General features: G+C 52.9%; 1 protein-coding gene across 3 annotated transcripts in view; it reads right to left on the minus strand.

Annotated features, from left to right (window-relative positions):
- Positions 1–13,746, minus strand: part of SH3RF3 (SH3 domain containing ring finger 3) — a 371,490-nt gene that overhangs the window by 177,444 nt on the left and 180,300 nt on the right. The window lies entirely within an intron of this gene.

The following is a 13,746-nucleotide window of genomic DNA, read 5'->3' on the forward strand; positions in this document are numbered from 1 at the left end:
CGGTTCTGCCCCGGCCCTACACACTCCCACTTACAACCAGAGCTCGGATAGGCCACCGGGTGGCTCTACCTGTGCGGTAGCTGGCTTCGCATCATTGCATTCTATGCCTTCTTCACTGAGTAAATCTGCTTCATGCTGCATCTGCCTTTGATTTCGATCCTGGGAGCCACCAGGAACATCCCCTGCAGTGGAGGCCCAAGGGCTTGGCCTCCGGCTTCCTTCCTTGACCCAGGTGTCTGCCTCCAGAATGTTCTCACCCTCTGCTTCCTTGGTGCTATTTCTATCTGCCAGATTTCCAACGGTTATTATCCAACAAAATCTTCCTCATTTCATCACTGAACCTTCACAGCTACTCACAGAGGGGTTTTCAGGTTGGGGGACAGAACTGCACAGTTGTGTGTGCTCCTCAATCATGGCCTCACAACTGGGGGCAAAGGCCTGTAACATTCAGCCAGGTGCACAGTCTGGCCATGGGAGGTGGAGACCAGCTCAGGGTGGGTCCCCAGTGCCCTCGAAGTCCCTACAAGTGGTCCCTGGCTGTCACAGACCCCACAACCATGACACATATCTGTGGATGCATGTAACAGTTCAGCCTACAAGTACAATTTCAAGAGCATAATCTAATATTATCTTAACATCGTGGGAAATTCCTGTCATCCTGTCAGAAGTGGTCTGCCATCACTAACCCAGTGACTGGCCCTGAGACTCCAACAGAAGCACTGGCAGCCCTGCTTTGCAGTGTCAGGAGTCTACTGAGCTACCCCGATCCAACGTTATGGTATCTTTTTGGGTCCCTCTGATATCTCGGGTTTCTCTACAAAGACCAGTGGCCACCTGGGTTTCTCCTCTTCTGTATGGGTGGCCAACACCTACTCAACTGAGGAAGCTTTGCCAAAGGCCAAGTCTATGCCCAAGGAAGGCCATACAAAAACTCCATTGTACCTGTGTCTGCCATGCTCCTAACAGGAGCTACCTCTTCCCACAGGCTGCCTGTGCCAAGCATTTCTTTAGTATTCAAAACCATCAATAGAACCACGAAAGCCTGAAGCAGTAGTACATCGAAAGCCCCTTGTAAAGGACTCAATAGCATGTTGGCAACTCGATCATTATGCATTTATGTTTCTGCAATGTCAAATTACGGCAGTTAAGAGGGAACATGCTGGCAAACTGACAAACAGCCGCCACTAACCAATTAAATAGTAACACCAGAGGATTTTTTGTTGCAGAGCTCAATGAGAAAAAAATCAGTTTGCTTCCATTCACTCTTGTCCTGGCTAGCTTTGTACCAGCACAATAGGACTGTAACAGGCTCTGATTTTAGATGCCGAGGCAAAGGAGTAGGTGCAACCCCAGTCAGAAAAGAATGAGAGAGGCCATGGGCTGTGGGCCCCCAGAACTCCACTGCCACCCTGGGGCCCAGCAGCCCCAGGCCCAGGGACTCTCAGTCAGGGGACTTTGGAAATGCCTGAGGATGCTTTTGGTTGTCACAGCTGGGAGGTGGGGTGCTCTTGGCATCTAACGGGTAGAAGCCAGGGCTGCACCCTACATCCTCATGGCAGCCCACAATACAGAGCCGCGCCACCCGGAATGCAAACAGCACCCAGGTAGTGAAGCTGGCCACGGTCTGCCGGGTTGCATTTACAGAAAGACGGAGCAGCTCTCTTGCTTTATTTGAACTCAGTCTATCACAACTTTAGAAGTTGAATATGACACTTATTTTCCGGACCTGAGTATTTTCCCTGTGGACCACATAGCACAGCTGAGATCCTGTCAAGGTCAGAGGTGTTAGAGGGACAGGGAAGAACTCAGTTCTCCACTTGAGACTGGCCTCAGCTGGGTGCTCGACAGAGAGCATCACTTAGTCACGGACTCGTTTCCTGGCACCCCCAGACCAGGGGGGCAATGCTCAAGAGCAATTTCTAGGAGCTGTGGCTCTGTGCTCTGCTGCTCATCGTTGCATTGATCATTGATGAGGGCGAGCGGCCAACTCTGCACTTGGTCTGGGGCCCTGCCACCTGAGTGCACGCCCCACCCTCCCTGTGGGGAGGGGATGCTGGCACTCCCTCTCTGCCCTGCCATCACTAGCTTCACCAGCTTGGCTGACAGGGCCGCCTATAAGCACCACTCTCATGTGTGCCACGCAATCCTTGCCCGATGTGCGGTGTGGGCGGTTCCAGTGCAGAGGAGGGGAGTGAGGCCCTGCCCCCTGGGGCCTGCCGTGTGCAGCACTATGTTTTCCCACCTCCTCCATCTCACTGCTCTCCAGAAGGGGCCTGCCCACCATCTGGGCACCGTGGCCTCAGGCCTCCAGGCCAGCCAGCTCTACCTGCCTCTCTTTGTGTTTCCAAATTGCTTTCTGAGAAGTGAACCTGCTTCAGCTGAACGGCTTGCTGGACATCTCAGCTGCAGGTCCAGTGGCTCACTGGAGCCATCATCTGTCTCTACGCCCTGCCCTCTGCTTCCTGGCCACGGGCACCCCAGCACCGCTCTGCAAGCAGCCTCAGTTACCACTGCTCCCACCTTTCCGTCAGCATCAGCCTGCACCCTCCCATCCCCCTGTCCCCACAGCTCCCAAGGAGAGACCACTGCACACTTTACTCCCACCGCTTCGCCCTCGTCTCTCCCACCTCCATGCACCCAGGGAGGCTGGATGCCCAGTACACTGCTTAGCTTCCAGTAGCTACCAACTACCCTTGGGAAGGGTCCCCAAGCTCCTTAGCATGGCATCAAGGATCCGCATGCTGGCCTCGGCACACTTCCAACCTCCTCCCTGACACCAGCGCGCAGCTATGGAGGGTGCAGTGCACTTACAGAGACCATGTGCTTCTGGAACCTCTGGATCCTTGCTTCTCCTCTGCCTTTCCCCTTCTCAGGCCCTGCAGCACCCCCGGTTGGACCCTCATCTGTCCTGGGAGCCTCTAATCCATCCAGGCCACTGCACTCACCCCATTAAACCAAGGCCCCAGAAAGCAGTGTTTGCCTGGCCACCCCAGCACCCAGGAGAGTCCTGCCACATGGTAGGAGTCTTGTGCATGCTGTCAGCTCAAGTGAGCTCAGGTTTCTCCTGTGATGGGGCCTCAGTTGGGATAGAGACCAGGAACATTAGAAATGACAGACAGATTTGATGTGGCAACCGCCCCAAACCAGCCTGCCTCACAGAGATCCAGGGACAGGGCACTGAGCCCAGCTCCACACAGAGGTGCGAAAGAGCAGGGGCTCTAGCATGAACACCTGGGATGGGGAGGGCCAGAGCCCACCAGGAGCAGCAGACGCTGGGGCAGGGGGTGCCCATGGCCCCATGGGGGCCTGATCCCCGCTGGAGCACAGAAGGCCACTTGAAGGCTCTGGCCACAGCCTGGAGGCTCTACCCCCACCTGGTCTGCTCTGCCAGCTGGCAGGAGGGCGGGGGTGAGAGGAAGCAGGGAAGAGAGGAGTGGGTCCTCACACTAACCCCCTCCCCAGAATGCCAAGATCAGCATCTCATAGAGCAAAACGTGGAGGCCGCAGACCTTTTTAGGATGCAGGACCCATTTCCAAAGGCAAATGATAAAGCCAGAGACATGCTGGGGGCAGAGGCAGCTGGAACCTGGTTCCTGCAGTTAGGAAATGCTCAGAAACGGGGACTCTCGGCACCTCCACATGGCTTTCAACTTCAAAGCCCTTTTTAAGATTAACTAATTAGCCCACGACAAGGGCCCAGAGGCAGCAAGGGAGAGCACCGCAAAACAAGCCTTCTTGTCCAGCCCAGGAAACAGCGGTGTCTCTACAGCCTCTTCGCCTCTGCCCCAGAGAGGCTCCTCACGTTCACGCGCACGCTGTGCGCTCCCCCTGGGGTGCTGTGCCCCACCCGTGTACAGGCTCAGGCACTGAGGAAAAGGAATAAGGGAACGGAAAACATCTGGGATGCCTATGTGATAATTAACACTAGCTATCCCTGCAAGGCATTAATAATAATTAAAACTTATAAATGTCAATTTCATGGCTCATTACTCAGATGCAGCACACAAATCTTCACGTGGGCTTTATGTCCTACCCTGCAGAGAGTGGGTGCTCACACACAGACACAGAGCCTCTCCTTCTTCTATGGAACCGATGCGCTGGGGGCTTTGACAAAGGTGCCTCCATTACACCATGCTGCAGGCAAGGCCCTAAATCACACCAGCTTCCGTGGGAATGGGTGGACACCGCGGCTGGCCTGGGGCATTTGGGGTGTGGGTCTTGGCCTCCAGATTCCCAGGCATGTGGGGGTGAAGAGCCTGGACCAAGACTCACTAGTCTTGGACTCTGAGATGTCGGTCATCCCTTGTCCACAGCTTCCAGGCACCTCCTCCTAACCTCACAGATGTGTCAGGTTCCAACTACATGTTTCCAAAAGAGGGATACCAGAGTTATGAGCCCCATGGGGTGATCCTGACATTCCTCAGTGAGAGGCAGGGCTTTACAGTGGCGGATCTAGCCTGAGAAAAGGCCCAGACTTGGACGCAGGCCCCCCAGAGGGTGCAGAGTCGACATACACTGGGGAGACAAATCCTGATGGGTTTAGTGAGCAAATTCCAGGGATGGAGAGCAGATCAGAGTGGGGAGACTGCCAACAGCCAACAGCTGAGCAGAGCAAGTCATGAAGGGGACAGAGACAGCTCTCTGTCCCCAACACCCACACGCTCCTTGTCAGAGACTATCTCCCCCTGGGGCCGCCAGCGCCCAGCTGAAGTCTCCGTTTCCCAGCCTCATACACAGGAGGCCGTGGCCAGGCATCACAGGCTGGTGAAGAGTCTGTGAGGAGCTGGACAGTGTTTTGTAAGGAAGTTCTACTTCCTGTCCCTCTTCCCCAGCCTGGAGGGCCAATGTGGGGTGCATGTCTTTTTCCACACCAAGGCACACTCGGCAGAAGAGGGAAGGAGTGGGGTCCTCAGATGGCCTGTGGGACAGAGCTGCGGACGTGACGTGACAAGAGAGAGACTTCACCTTACTGGGGTCGCCAGGCCCCGGGATCATCTCTTCAGCAGCTCAGCTTGGATCTTGGCTGATCCAGGGATCTGAGGAGCGATTTATGGCACTTTAGCTCGTGAACGGTTTCCAAGCCCAGCACCTACTCTGGCAGCAGTGAGGGGTTAACATTCGCACACTTGCCTTCTGGAAGTGTCTAAAAAGGCACTTCTTGGTCTCATCACATGGGGAATAACATACTGAACTGGGATGTCTGCACCTTCTGGTTTAGGAATTTGGTCTGTGATGAAGTTGCACCCACATCACGCCCCAGCCCCGGGCTCCGGCTTTCAGCTGCTTCTGCTTCAAGCCCCTTCTTCCCTTTTTCTCAATAAAAGCTGCTCCTCAGGGGCTGGCTCCTTGCTTCTTTCACTCTCTATTCTGATGGTTTTCTCCCTTCCCCATGGTTGTGTACTTGTTCTCCCAAGAATTTAGGGAAGATCCATAACGTGATGTGATCATGGAGACAGGGTGTCCACAGCCCACAGCTGCCTTCAGTTGAGTTCCATATCCGAGCAAGATCGGGGGCACTGAAAAGCACATGTATGCTTCTTTTCTATTTTTTTCTTTTTCCCAGACTTTGTGAAAAGTCCCCTTCTCCAGTTCTCCTGCTGCCCCTTCCACTTTGCAGGAAACTCGCTGATATTAGCGGTATTTTGCTGGGAGGTGGCTGGGCCTACCTTCCCATTCTGAACTCTGAGGAGTAGTGTTTCCTGCCTTAGAAACACCTGGTTTGGGCTGGGTGGGGCCATTTGTATGTAGAAGCCCTTTGGGCTCCTCTAGATGAATGGTAATATGTAAACAATGTCACTGTTATGCCATATAAGGGATGTGGCACTTTGAACCTCTTCTCAAATCAGCTGATAACAGCTTTATAATAAAACCATCATTTCAGAGGACATAAACCTCTTTCAAAATAGCACTTTCCTTTTCAAAGGATTTATGATTAAAAAACTGAATCCCCCTTCCAAGGATGTGAAGCCAATTTCTAGGCTACTCACATATGGAAAGAGGAGAAACACGAGCAGCAAACTAAATCTAGCTAAGAGAGGGCGAGATCCAAATTAAGGTCACCTAAAAACAGACTGGAAACCAGTTTTAGAAAAAGTTGCTTTTGACAAGAAAATAGCTCAGTTAGGGGGTGTTTTTTTTCCTACTTGGTGAGATTTACAGCCAACATTAATGGAAATACTGAGAGTGAAGATAATTCTGTGGAGAGCACACACACATATGCACACCCAGACATGCACACATATGTGCACACACACAGACGTGTTCACAGGCTGGGCCCTGGGCCCGGCCTTCACAGTAACAAGGGGCCCGCATGGTTTGCTCCACTGTGACAGGAAGCCCCTCACTCCCGCACGCGAGTCCCTACCCTCGGAGCACGGGGAGCTGTGGGTGCTCACTGCAGGGACCCGCCAGTTATGGCACTCTTGTTCAGGCCATGGCCAGGAGCCCGTGCCTTACTATCCAACGTACACATGCTGCCTCACTTTGCATCTTGCAAAATGTGCTCGCCCTCAAGTTGTTCCCAAGTCATGCTGATGGAGAAGTGGGCTAGATTTGTTTAATTTTGTGTTTTTAAAAGCAAGAAACCAGTGGATTAATGGATGCTCAACTCATATTGGTCATTGTGTGTTTTAGCAATACGAGGCAATATTAATAGGTCCAACAAGGACATGCTGGGGATTTTTAAAGGTAAAATTTTAACCTGCAGGCAGGGGAATGTCTGAACTTGACAAATACAGGCAAGTTCATCCCTTTCCTGTGAGGTGCAGGCCTGGTACTGGCTGCCGATGAGACTGAGCCCTCAGCAACATCAGACCTGGGAGACGAGCTCAGGGTTTGGACAAGGTCTCTTCCAGGAAATGACCCAGGCTCTGTGGCCGCTCCCCATTCCTGGCAGAGCCAGGGAGTCAGACCAGAGGGGAATGTATGTGGCTCCAGCAAGGCCAGGCTCTGGGTCCCCTCCCATCCACCGACCCAGGCTGAGGCCGCAGCCGATGCCACCATCCAGGGGCACATGAGCAGCAGGCTGCACTCGCCCCTGCACACAGTGGCGTCAGGGCTGCCCAGGCTCTGCTCAGTTCTGTCCACTGCATCAGAACAGCTCAGAGGAACCCCCGAGTCTCTGACCACTCCTTCTTCATGGCAAGAACACCTCTGTAAGGACGCAACTAGCATACGGGGCCAATTCAGGCAGGAGAAACCGAGGGCTCAAGATTTCTGATGGGCAACACAGAACTGCTGCGCCCTGCCCCGGCGTCTCTGAGAGCCACCTGGCAGAGTGAGGCCCATGTCACCTCTGCCAGCCGAGAGAGGGCACCTGCCAGCTGGTCATCTCCACCAGCAGGTAAGAGGGGACCCGCCTGCTGGTCACCTCTGCCAGCAGGTAGGAGGGCACTCACCTGCTGGTCACCTCCACCAGCAGGTAGGAGGGCACCCGCCCACTGGTCACCTCTGCCAGTAGGTAGGAGGGCACCCGCCAGCAGGTAAGAGGGCACCCGCCCACTGTTCACTTCCGCCAGCCCGTGAGAGGGCACCCGCCCGCTGGTCACCTCCGCCAGCCTGTGAGAGGGCACCCGCCCGCTGGTCACCTCCGCCAGCAGGTAGGAGGGCACCCGCCCGCTGGTCACCTCCGCCAGCAGGTAGGAGGGCACCCGCCCGCTGGTCACCTCTGCCAGCAGGTAGGAGGGCACCCGCCTGGAGGTAAGAGGGCACCCGCCCGCTGTTCACCTCCGCCAGCCCGTGAGAGGGCACTTGCCTGCTGAGTCTGGCCTCCTCAGCACCCCAGCAATCTAGGGAGGGCACCCAGGCTGACTGAAGCTGAGCAGAGAGGCTCCTGGGGTGCGGCTGGGGGCAGCAGAAAGCTCTGTCCCTCTGTCCCACACACAGTGCTGGGAACAGGAGGGGGTCAGAGGCAGCATGAAGGAACTTCATGCCATTCCTGATTGCTTGGGCCCAGGGCCATCCAGGAAGGCCCCAGCACTGCCGCTTGGCAGGGCTGACTGGGGGCAGAGATGGTGGGGAATTTAGTGAAGCAGCTGGGGAGCCTCAGCCTTCACAACGCCTGGTGCAAATGGATTCAGGAATTCACAGGATGGCGTGGGGTGATGAGGGAGAGCGGTGAACAACAGGGTTGCCCCCTCGCTGATCTGCAGAGGCCAGAAGGTGGGGGCGCTGGATGCAGTCGGCCTGCAGGAGGGTGCTGGGTGAGGCCTGCCCTCTTGGAGGCAAAGGGCAACTGCTGGACAGTCAGCCTTGGCCATGACACGCGCCAAACAGAAGCAATGGGAAAACTGGCAAAAATCATGCTGTCTTCTCACTGCAGGTGAGTGGGCTGGGCTGGCACCATGACCATGGGTGGATGGGCCCGCAGCAGGGAGACTGTAAGGGGTGCCAGTCCAGCATGTGCAGGCCACAGCCTGGGGCCCACTCGTCCTATGGCCAGTGACTCCCACAGTACTTTGATGCAGACTCAAGACCTCCAGTCAGTACGTGCGGTCATCTGCCGGGCCACCTAGTGTGTGCCACACAGTTCTAGGAACTGTTAACATGTCAGACATGAAACAGACAAAACATGTCTCTGCCCTGAGGGAACAGACATTTCAGAAAGGGAGAGGGGCATACACAAAATGAACCCCTGAACACATGCAGCATATCGAAGATGGCCAGTCTCTGGGAAAAGGCACCTGGGAAGAGCGTAAAAGAGTCAGTGGGGCTGAATTTGCAATTCTCCTTTAAGTCAGGGGCCAAAGAACCTGGAGGAGACCTGAGGTTTCTGGGGGACGAGCCTGAGGCAGGGAGTCCATGCAAGTCCTGGTAAGGTCCCTGGCCTTTGTGGATCTCTCTTCTCACCCTCAAATCAGTTGCTTTATGATGCAAAAGGAGGAGATAGAACAGATGCAGGGAAGGCAGGACAGAGGGTTTGGAGACTGTCACCCGAAGACAGATGAGAGCCCCTGAGGCCAAGCCACGGGCAAGGGTGGTGCTGTAGTCTGGGTTTCGATGTCAGGAGCCCAAACACCAGCATCCCTAGGGGCAGGGACACAGACAGGGTGCCAAGGTGGGGGGAGAAGTGGCCTTTCAGGCTATCTTTGGGGTGTCCTGGGAAGCACGTTCCTGTGCTCAAGAGAAAAGCTGAGTAGTCCTTTTCGGATTTGGACCCAAAGTCAACAGCAGATACTACAAAGCTGGCTTTCCATGTGGGGCACAACCTCTACCCAACATATATTTACTGGGACACTCCGTGTAAGGCACTGCACAAGGGGTTAGCACCACAGGGACGAGTGCCCCTTCCCGGAGGACTTCCCCTTACCACTGCCTATTAAGGGAGCTGGGGAGTGTGCACACGTGCACGCACACACACCCCTCTTTAGGGGCTTGGGAATGATGGTCTATTTGTGTATCTACATATTTGAAATATCATCACCCATCTGCCCACTGACTGGGTACCTCTTGCCAGGCTCTGGGTGAGACAAGAGAGATGCAGCAATGCGGGGCTGACACACCCCCTGTTCTCCTAACGTCTGCGAGGAAGACAGAATGCTTATTTAGATCAATAATATACAGAACATATGTGACTTCAAGAAAATCTACAGAGTAATAGTCATGGGTACTTTCGAGCTATGCCAGCATGAGAAACAGAGAAAGGCAGTGGGCAGAGGAGAAAGGAAGAAGCAGAAATTCGCTCTTTTCCTTCAGTTTTGCAGCAGCATTTGAAATGTAAGCCAGAACTGAGGAGAGGCCGTGTTCTTCCTGCAGAACCCACCTTGGGGAGACTCAGCACAGGTTCCAGCACGTCAGAAACTGGGCAGAAGGTGCCCCTTCCAGCACTTTCCCTCAGCACCACACCAGCCAGCGCGGGAGGAGGCGGGCACTCTGCTCACCAGGAAACACTGCATGCAAGCATCACATATGCAGCTTTTTATGTTCTAGCCATTGCTTCATCTAGATGCAATTAAACGTGCCTGAAGGGCTGGGAATGCTGTCCCCTTACGGTGTTGCCTTTCCAGTTCCTAGCTCAGTGACTGGTGGTCCAAGAACCTGTTGAAAAATGATGTGAATTATCTGGACCCAAAGGTAATGGGTTCTCCAGCGAGACTTCGGAAAGCATCCCCTTCCATGTAGCTTCCTTCTTCAGCTGGACACCAGACACTGCATACAGAGCTGCCCAAAGACGGGGAGTCAGAGGGAGGGTGGTGGGAGGTGCAGCCAGCCAAGGGCAGGAGGAGCCCACAGCCTCCGTCGGTCAGGCTCCCGCCCATGCCCCACCTCTCCACTTTTTTGCTTCTTGGTGACCTCAAGCCAAGCGCTGCCTTCGCCTGCCCTTGGCAGTGTCCAAGCCCCACGCTGAGGCTTCCTGTGCTGGTTTGGCATGCCAGCTCTGGGCTCTGGCTGGCTGTCGACCCGGAAAATGCCTGAGGAACGTGGGGCTGCAGAAGGGGGCACGGGCATGGTTCCCGCTCACCCTGGAGTCATTCCCCTCTCAGAGCAAAGACTCCAGGGGTTTGCATCCACTGTGAAGCTGCTAGTGAAGAACCCAGTCTTTGGGACCAGAAGTATTCCTCAAGGGGACCTGTTCTCAGTGCAAAAGCCCTTGATGCCATGAGTTAACCTTTGCTCAGAACTGTTCAGGCTAGTTCTCAGATGGAGAGATTTAGAGACAGTCCAAGGTACTGTGCTTGGTGGGGTCAGTTGGTGACGGGGCCTAGGAACTGGGGACACCAGGAGAGAACGGAGGCGTGGAGAATGGTGAGCATGTGCAGAGGTGCATATGAAAGAAAATGAAATGCAGTGGGAGGAGCAACGTTTGGTGAGGAGAGAAGGTGAAGAGGAAGAGGAGAGAAGTCTCACCAGGAGAAATGGGGGATGGGGGTTCCCGGTCACTGTGCCAGCAAGGTGGCCTCTGTGCACACATGAGGACAGCAGCAAGGCAGGCAGCAGGCTGGGCTGGCTGAGGCCCCCACAGCGGCACCCCGCGAGAGGACAGCCGAGCTCACCATCCCGGGTTCCAGGGTTCAGAAGTGACCTGAGGGCTCACACCTTTGATGCTGGCACATTTCCACCTCTGGGCAACACCTAATGCTCACGTTGGGTACTGTCACATCCTGCCACCAAAGTGATCCTGAGTCTCCCTGGTCTGTATGCACACAGGTTTGGGGATGAGGAGAGCCTTGTTGCCAGAGGGCAGGGCCACGTGCCGCCCAGAGCTGAACTGAGCAGTCGCATCCCCAGCAGATGGGGGCTGCGCATCCCGGGCGACCTCTGCCCTGAAGCGACTGGAATGCTCTGCTAGGAAGGGCACAGACTGTTGGGACACACAGCAACACCTGTGAAGCAGTGGAAAAAACAAACCAGCAAACAAACAGATCAATCAAACCAGTTCCCAAAGATCCCTGGGGTGGAGGACCATGATCAGTAACATGAGGACGGAGCCAGCAACATCAAGTCTGTGGGGACACAGGGCAGACGGCGAGGTCTTTTCATCATGGCATGGAGAGGCAGAGGGAGCTGCTAGAGGTGACAAGAAATGGAAGAGACACACTCCAGCCCTAAGTGCATCTTATTCTAAACAAGAAAACCACGAACAGGCCCTTCAGAGACCACCAGGGAAGTCTGCCCATGGGCCGATACTAGGGAATTACTATTCACCTTGAAAGATGTGATAATGATATTGTGGTTATGGTTTTTTTAGCACTTCATCTGTTGGAGATGCATACTGAAGAATTTATAGATGAAGTAATATGTGTTTGGAATTTGCTTTAAAAGATTTCCAGAAACAAAGTGGTAGGAGATAAGAAATTAGACTGGCAAATGATTATAGCTGCAGACCCTGGGCCCTGGCTGCACAGGCCATTATGCCAGACCCCCCACTACTGCATGCTTGAAAGTATCCATCATCACAAGAAAAAGAACCACATCACAGAGCTGACACCAAAGGCAGGATCAGGGAAAAGCCAATGCGAGCAGCAACAGGACCTTGGGAAGCGAGCACCAAAGCCAGTAGTGGGCGGTTTCCACTGGGCCGTTTGATGTTTGCACAGGGTAGGCTGTGAAGCCTTGTTCGCAGTGGGAGCCTTGTGAGAAAGAGCCTTCTGGGCTCTAATGGGCAACCCCCTAGTGAAAACAAGAATGGGAACTATGCTGGTGGCACTGAAAGCCAGTCTGCTACATGCAAGACTCACCAACTGACTCATCAATGTGTAAGAAATCATAACACTTTGTGGCTACTTGGATATTCCAGGAATATACGGCTGGTTGACATTAGAACAATTACTCGTTTGGCACACTGAAGATTGAAAGAGAAAAGCTACTTCTTCTGTCTTCAAAAGTTATAGAGAACTCATGTGCTAAAACTCAAAGCTGACTTTTAATTTTAAATAAGCTTAGTAAAGTGAAACAAAAGAGATTCTCCTTTACATGAAAAAGAGTATCAACAAAACTCCCACAATGAATAAACATCATTCTTCGTGGGGAATCTTGAACACAGTGCCTTTGAGATCAAGAACAAGGCACGGCAGCTTGTGTGGGATTCTGTCCACCACTGCTCTGAGAGAGCAGGGACACAGGCTGGAAGGGGAGAAACCCAACTACAGGCCCTTCCAGATGATATGATTATCTATGTAGAAACCCAAAACCACCCAGAAATATTGGAATTAATAAGAATCTGGGAAGTTGACTGGATTCGACCACCAATATACAGAGGCCAACTGTTTTTTCTAAACAGAGCCAACAAGCAGAGTACATAATTTTTTAAAGACTTCTTTTTTGTTGCTATTATAAATGTACTAGGAGTAAATTTAACCAAAATGTGCATTCCCTTTGTGGAGAATATTATGAACTTACCTACATGAGTTGAAAGAAATAGTGTTTTTGAGTAGGAAGAAGATTCAGCAAAGCTGAAATTTTCTCTCCAATTGATATATAGTTGGAATGCATTTCCAAGGTAAATTTCAGCAGGATTTTGAAGTAGTGGACAAACCAATTCAAACTTAAATGGAACAGAAAAGTCCGCATCTACTAGATATCTAGGCTCTAAGTAAGTTATAGTAATTAGGGATGAATAGGTGGAGGGAACTGAGCCAGTCCAGAACCAGCACCACACAGACGACTTGACATGAGTGTGTGCTGTGGATCGGCAGGGAGAGCCTAGGCCCTTAACAAACGGTGTTGGCAAAACTGGGTTATCTATACGGGAAAAAACAGACCTTTACCTCGTACCATGTACAAAAATTATTTCTAGCCACATTAAAGTCTTAAACACGAAAAGCAAAACTGAAACTTTTAGAAGTTAATAGAAGGCTCCAGGGTAGGAAAAGATTTTAAAAATAAGATACAAAACACTGAACATAAAAGAAAACATGTTCAGTTCAACATTAAAATTTTAAAGAACTTCTGTTCATCAAAGGACACTAGAAAGAAAGGAAAAAAGACAATCCACAGACTGGAGGAAGGTATTTACAACCCATTTCAGAAATGAGGGCTTGGCACCCGGAACGTACAGCTATCCTGGCAGCGAAGCAGCGCTGTGCTGAGGAGCACACTTGAGAGGCAGTGCCAGCTGCCATCCGGGCACAGCTCTGACCCTCCGGGCACGGAGCCAGACACCCTGCCTGCCCCACAGGTTCTGCCCACTGTACGGAAGCTTACTTCACCGGGAAATCCACTTAGAACAGTGACAGCAGAGTAAACACTAGATAAATACTATTTTCAAGGGAGAGACAAATGTTTCCAACAGGCATGGTATAAAAGACA

This window comes from Manis javanica, chromosome 1 (genome assembly GCF_040802235.1).
Source record: "Manis javanica isolate MJ-LG chromosome 1, MJ_LKY, whole genome shotgun sequence".
NCBI lineage: Eukaryota > Metazoa > Chordata > Mammalia > Pholidota > Manidae > Manis > Manis javanica.